Consider the following 7,787-nt stretch of genomic DNA (forward strand, 5'->3'; position numbering starts at 1 on the left):
GAGAACATTCAGGAATATGTAATGAAACCTACATTTTATTATAAAATTTAGTTCAGTTTGTCATTGCAAAAGTTTATAAAGCATGTTACATTTAAAAATTAAAACAAAAAAATCAAATATGTGCCAATAAAGTAGGAAAGGGTTTAATTTGGACAAGCAGCCATTTGCCAATTATTTTTTAACTTTTCATATGCAGTATAACCAGACAGTGTTTATTTCTTTATATTACACTGATAATCTTTTTTATTGCTTCACAAAGAAATATTGCACATCACATCATTTCTTTATTATTTTGCTCTTTTCATTTACTACCTACTTTCATTATCATTCATTTGGAACTTAATTAATAGAATAGTTTTGTACAATGAAACTTGAATAACATAACACATTTATTCAGTAAAGTGGTATTTTTAACGATGTTTGTTAGAAAATTACTTCACCCATTTCAAAAATTCATGTCACTTATTGAATATTATATTAATTAATACAGTACATTCAAGTGTGTGATAAATTCAGCATTTTTTATCATTGCATTTGAAATGTATCTGTCAATAATTGACACTCTGACTCATTTTTTTGTATGAGGATCATAAATGAGCTTGGCATCATGGTGATACTGCAGTAGAGAAAATAAAACATCATTTTTTATAACTAAATTGGATGGTAATATTCAACAAAATTTTATGGTACTGTGTAATAACTTTCACCAGTCACAAAAATTTTTTAAAGAATTTCTAACTATTTATAAAGTAAATTACTGAGACTAACTATATTAAAAGAAGACGTAAAAAGAATCGAACTTCTTTACTCATAGTTATTTCTGTGACTTGATTAACAACAGCTTTCTTTTTTTTCAGTTTAGCTCAAAAACCACCAAAAGGTATTACTTCATTGGATGATATGTATGAATGTAAATGAAGTGTAGTCTTGTACAGTCAGATCGACTGTTCCTGAAATGTATGATTAATTGAAACCCGGTCATCAAAGAACACTGGTATCCACAATCTAGTATTCAAATTCGTATAAAAATAACTGCCTTTACTAGGTAGGATTTGAACCTTAGAACTTCAAAATACCAGCTGATTGCGATGATGAGTTAACCAGCCATCCTGGTGGGCTTGTTTAACAATATCTAGGAATTCCTAAAATCCCTGTTTACAAAATTATCCATGAAAGCCAGCAAGCATATAAGAAAACAAATTTTGCATATAATTAAATGTGATGAAAAAAATTAAGAAATCTTATTTTTGAAAATTAAGATTTAATTCTTGGAATTGGATAAACCACATGAGATCATTGATCTCATGTGGTTTTTATCTCGTGTGTGTGTTAAATATAACATCAGTATAAATTAATTTTAGTAAGTTATAATGTAAAAATGTATTACACAGTCATTTATTTTTGTTGAAGAAACAATCTATAGTGATATGACATTTAGAATTCTTTGTCTTTTCACAATCAAAGGATATTAAGATAGAAAATTACTTAATTTTTGTCCAATAACATTTTGCTCTTGTATCCACGATGTGTTAGATATTTGTTATTCAAGCAGGTGGGTTAAAAGAGGACAAATTGTGTTAAACTGTAGACAATACACCTTCCAAATTTCTTTGTTGGGGTATGTGAAGAACTCTTTAAAAATTCATTTGCAGCAAGAGATAGTCATAGCTCTAACAGCTTTTATATCCAATGTGCTGGCAAGTATATGAAAGAAATTTAATAATATTTGGATGCCAATGATATCTAGTTATTTAAATTATTTACTTTGATGAGTAGACCATAAATTTAGTAACACAACACTTTTTTTAAACTATAACTGATTTCAATGTTTCTTCTTTGGTCAGCAGACACCAAATAATATTCAATTTTTATTGAAATAACTATGTTGTACATGGTTAAAAAGTTGCTGGTTAAAAAAATAATAAAAATTGGTTTTAGTTTATTTCAACTTACAATTGCATTGTTGCTAGATTGATCTAAATTGAAAATGTTATAGTTTTATTTAAGTAAAAAAATTACATGAGTAGTGCTTGTTGTGTTTCCATTGCTGTTCAAAATGACTGAACAGGCTGAGTAGAGAATCTATATTAAGATTCATTATTTTTATTTAAACGCAATAAATTTTAACTGTAAGGTACATTTAAACTGTTATTATACGATAAATTTATTCTATAAGAATCTATTTCCATGTTTTGGTGAGCTTTAATTATGTTGTTTTTATTAAAATCTAGTTGTTCAGTAACAAAAACTTTCCAAAATTAAAAAAAATCAAGGATTATATACATTCATATAACATCAAATCTGAGGTCAGAAAAACAATAAACAGTGAGATACATCAGCATTCAGAAACTTAATCAATTTTATAGACTACTACTGTATAATTAAAAAGTAATAACTGATTTATAATAAAATCCATTTTAGTTGATAGCATATGTAGATATATACAAAGTGCTCAAAAAGTATCCGGCCTTTTTTTTTAATAAGAATAACCAGTTATAGCATAGAAGAAGTAGTGTTGTAGAATGTGATTTTGACTTGTATTGGTTGTATATGATTCACTGTTTTGCTCCTATTACAGCAAATTGCTGCTTAGCAGCCATGAAAATAAAACATGAGTAGTGCTTGTTGTGTTTTTACTGCCATTCAAAATGACTGAACTGGTTGGGTAGAGAATCTGTATTAAATTTTGTCAGAAACTTGGCAACACCAAGCAGAGACAATAAGGAAGATTAAACAGGTTTTGGTGATTGTGCTTTGGGAGGTACACAAATAATTAAAGAGTGGCATTGCTGTTTCTAAGATGTCTGTTGAAAGTCATCTGTCAAAAATGATGAATGCTCTGGAAGACCAGCAAATATTTCTAAAAACTCAAGCAAGCTCCACAGATGGTGATGAATGATCATAGAACAACTATTAGAGAACATGAAGATAAAGTAAAAATTTTATTTGGCTTAATATAATCAATTTTAACAGGATGTGCATTCAATTTTAATTTTATACAGGATATGGTGCACAGCAGCAAAATTTGACCCAAAACTTCTCACAGAAGGAAAACAGATTGCAAGTTAGGCAAGTCATGCTGGAATATGCTAGTAGTGATCTTGATTTTATAAAAGAAATAATAACTGGAAATGAAACATGGGTCTATGGCTATGATTCTGAGACCAAGGGACAATCATCACACTAAGGGACAATCAAGATTTCTATACAAAGGAAAGTCAAGCAATATAGCATGTGAAGATCATGCTGACTTTTTTTTAATTACCAAGGAGGCATGGTTCATCATGAGTATGCTTCTCCAGGAAAAACTGTAAATAAGGAATGCTACAAAATTATCCTTTGTTGACTAAGAGATGCTGATCGGTCCAAGAGACCACAGCTTTGGGAAAATGGTGATTAGAAAAATCACTACAATAAAGCTTGAGCCCTTGATCACAACTTATCTAGAGATTCTTATCAGAACATGGGATCGAACAACTTCAGCAGGCTCCTTACTCACCTGACATGGTCGCTTCAATTATTGGCTCTTTTCTAAGCCTGACATTCTGACTGAAGGAAAGAGGTTTGAAGAGATCAAAAGAAATGCAACAAGAGGACCGATAGCGCTCATTAAAAACGACTTTGAAAAATGCTTCCAATAATGGAAAATTTGCTGAGTAAGTGTATTACAGCAGAAGAGGCCTACTTTGGAGGGGACTAGTCATCAAAAATAGGTTAAAGTATTAAGGTTAAATATAAGGTTATTAGGGTTAAGTATAAGGTTAAACACGTTAAGTATTTCTGTTTTTATGTGCCAAGGTTGGATATTTTTTTATCACAGCTTGTATTTACGCTGCTCATATGTTGTGATACAACAGAAGTTTATAACAATTAATGTTGAACTGTTAAGTTAATAGATTTATATTGAACCCAATTTTTGAGTATATATAGATAATGGTGCTTAAGCTGCATCTTAATAAATTTACTAGTATTTATTTAAGAATCTGTTTTCTTGTTTACATACTCCAACAATTAAAATGGAATTTACTATTTAACAATAAACTAATTTATTAATTAATTATTTGATAACTTATAATATTTACAGTTATTTACAAAGTTTCATAAAGAGTTTTAACAACATATTACTACAGATTTATGCTTGATTACATGATTATAGCATAATAATTTTTTTATTGTAAAATAATACATAATTTTATTTTTTTTATAGTTATATTTTCATCTAACTTTCTATTATAACATCAAACTGATTTTATAATATTTGTCACAAAAATACTGTGTGCTTATTTTTTTCTTATTATTATATTACTATATATAAATATTCTTTTAAATAAATAACTGAAATATTATTCAGTTCTGCACAAATTATATTAAACTGATGACAAAATTCATTGGTCCAAACTTGTAATACTAACTACATACCATATGCTTACACCTACTTAATTGATTGCTTTTTTATCAAAGACACTTCCAACTTCAAATCAAACACTATTTTCTTTAGCTGTCTTCCTCTCTACACTTTTGGATTTTAAATAAACTTGCATGTCTAATACATTCATGCATGTGTGTATGTGTGTATGTGTGTGTGTGTGTGTGTGTGTGTGTGTGTGTGTGTGTGTGTGTGTGTGTGTGTGTGTGTGTGTGTGTGTGTGTGTGTGCAGGTGCATGTGTTTTGAGTGTTGTGTTTGTGTGTGTATGTATATATATTTATATTGTTTATGTAGGAAATACAGAGCTACAATAATATAATAAAAGAATTCAATTTAATATCCTAAATAAAATATACTGGTAACTTTTTAATAAATATTAAAACTAATATTTACAATAGAAATTGATATTAATTGTCCTAAGAGAAAAAACATTCTATTTTACATAAGTAGTTATAAATTATATAACTCAATATTTTCACATAAGATCTTTTAACAGATGAATGATTAAGTACTCTTCCATTAATGTATGGCACCACTGATATATTTTTCTACTTTCATATTGCAACAATTTTTGAAATTCAGTTTTCTATTGCTTGTTCACAATTGTTTGTTCCAATAATGTGCTTCCCTAACAATGGATTTTTAAGGGCTATGCTGTGAAACAAAGCAGTCATCTCTTCTGTAAGTGGCTAACAGATTCCTTGCTGCACTATGAAATCTATTAAGATTAACATTGAGGAAATATTTATGTGGCTCATGATATTTATATTGCACTATATTTCTAGAAGCAAAGTTAGTAACAAATATAGCTTTGTAGATCCAGACAGCAATACACAGACAAAAACTGTTGAAAGATTTTGGGGGAGTGCAAAATGATGAATCTAAAAGCAATAAGGTATAGCAAGACACCACTTAGTTATATTTCGCTAAGTTCCAGTGGCACCAGAATGTGACTGGTGACACCTTCAATGAGATTCTAGACTTAGAATTAAGACTTTAGATTAAGTCTAGAGTCTCGAAGAGATAATTATATTCTGAAATTAGAGTAAAGGTTACTTGTCTAAATAAATGATTCTAATTATATATATTTTTAATGTATAATTAAATAATTAACAGTACATTATTATTCTTATGAAAAGTAAATTAACACTGAATAAAAAAAAAATTAATTCTATCTTTGAATTTAAAAAAAAATTATTGCAGGATTTTTTTCTTTTTTAATAATAGACTTAGTTCTGAAGTAACATAACCTTATAGCAGGGAATTAAAATAAATATAAACATTACAGTGTTCTTACATTGTCATGCAATCTATCATCACCTTTTACTGTTTCATTCTCTTTTATTATAAAAAGATGACAAAGAGGAATTTATTTGATAAAAATAATTATGTTATTGTTTGTCTCATAAATGACTATTAGACATATTAAATAAAATATTGGTTTCTCAAGTATTAAAATTTTAATGTTTATTAGTTTCTTTTTAGAAAAGGTTTTGTAAATAGATGCAAAATAAAGCTTTTTTCTTCATTTTTTTGTGTAGAATCATTTCCTGAAATTTGGCATGACATTTATGAAAAACCTATAATTTGTGAATGAACCCTTTTTTAGACCCTTTGTTAGATTATGAATGAACCCTTTTTAGATTAAATTAATCTAACGTTAAGGCAAGTTAGCGAGTCAGCATCCAAGTGCATCATTCTATATTCTTTTATAGAACTGGTATGTACTAAGATATAATATTAGATATAATATTTAATATTAGATATAATATTTAATATTAGATATAATATAAGATATAATATTTCTAATGGCACAAAAAGTTTATAGTTCTTTAACTCTTTTTTTAACTATTAAAGGTTACTGCGTATTTTCAAACTTAAAAGAGTAAAAAACATAAAAACAACAAACTCTAGTAAACTAAATTTATTAAAATAATATGAAAATTTGAGGGGCAGCTGAAATGTAATGCACACTAGAAGTTAACAGGAGAAAAAAATGTCACACAAACGGATAGATACTATCTTGTAGTTTCATTCCCCTATTACTAACAATCCAAAACTTGTTGACCTATGGACTCTCATTTTTTGTCTGGTCATTGTTATAGAGTCGAGTTCATCTGTTATGTCAACCCGTTTAAAACAACTTTAAGCAATTGCATTTTTAACAGTAGAAAGGTGAATATTAGTAACTTTCATCATCATCTAAACAATGTTTGTGTTGATCAAATTACTGTGACTAGGTGGCACAATAAAATTTTGTGCATCAAATACTGCTAAAGCAAATATTGAGGATGACCCTCTCAATGACTGACCAATTTCTGTGACTGATGAGAAGCTCCAAAAGGAGGGGGTTTGAATTGATTCAAAATGACTATCACATCACAAAAAAATGCACCACTTGGATAGATGTAACAAAAGAACTAGTAGGACACATTATTGCACAGCTGGGCTATGATAAAATCTGTTCCTGATGGGTGCTAAGCAGAGTCACAGAAAAGAACATACTACAACAAAAGGAATACTCTGAAACATTATTGATGTGAGAGATGACTTTCTTTTCAATACTCAGACAGGAAACAAAACTTGGATGCATCATTATGACCCAAAAGAAAAATTGCTGAGCATAGAATAGTGGCATTATGATTTGTCACGATCAAAAAAATTCAAAACACAACCCTCTATAGAAATATTCTCTTGACAGTGTTATTCCAAACAAGTGTACATGATCTGGATGCCAGATCAACTGTAAATACTGATACATAGAGACATTAAAATACTTTACATGTGTATGTTATGTGAAATCCACAAAGCCAATAATTTTGCAACAAGATGATGCTCAGTCACATTGCATGCAACGACCAAGGGTTTTCTTGTGAAGCTTAAATTTAAACCTATTCCACACCGTCCATAATTACCAGATTTGGTGACCTGTGATCTTCACTTCTTTCTGTAATTAAAGGAAGATATTAAGGAGAGAGATTTACCATGGAGGATGAAGAAAGGTTGTAGAACAAGGTAAGACTTCATTGACTGAGTGAGAAAACTATTTTACCATTGGGAGAAATGTATACATCCCAACCCCATAGGGAAAGACAACCAACCGCCTTGTGACACTTGGGGGAAATGTGTAGCTGTAAATGGTGACTATGTAGAAAAATAAATGTAAGTTTGTAGCAAATAAAATTTACTTTTACGCCACATTTGTTGAATTTCAGCCATACATCATAAGCAATAATGGGTAAGTTTATCTCCTCACCAGTCATTGTACACATTTTAATTGGCACAGTTGATCAATGTTTTTGTGAAATAAATTGTTAAGTTCCCATACAAATTAATAAATAGTTCAGATACATATGTTCT

This window comes from Lycorma delicatula, chromosome 8 (assembly GCF_047948215.1).
Source record: "Lycorma delicatula isolate Av1 chromosome 8, ASM4794821v1, whole genome shotgun sequence".
NCBI lineage: Eukaryota > Metazoa > Arthropoda > Insecta > Hemiptera > Fulgoridae > Lycorma > Lycorma delicatula.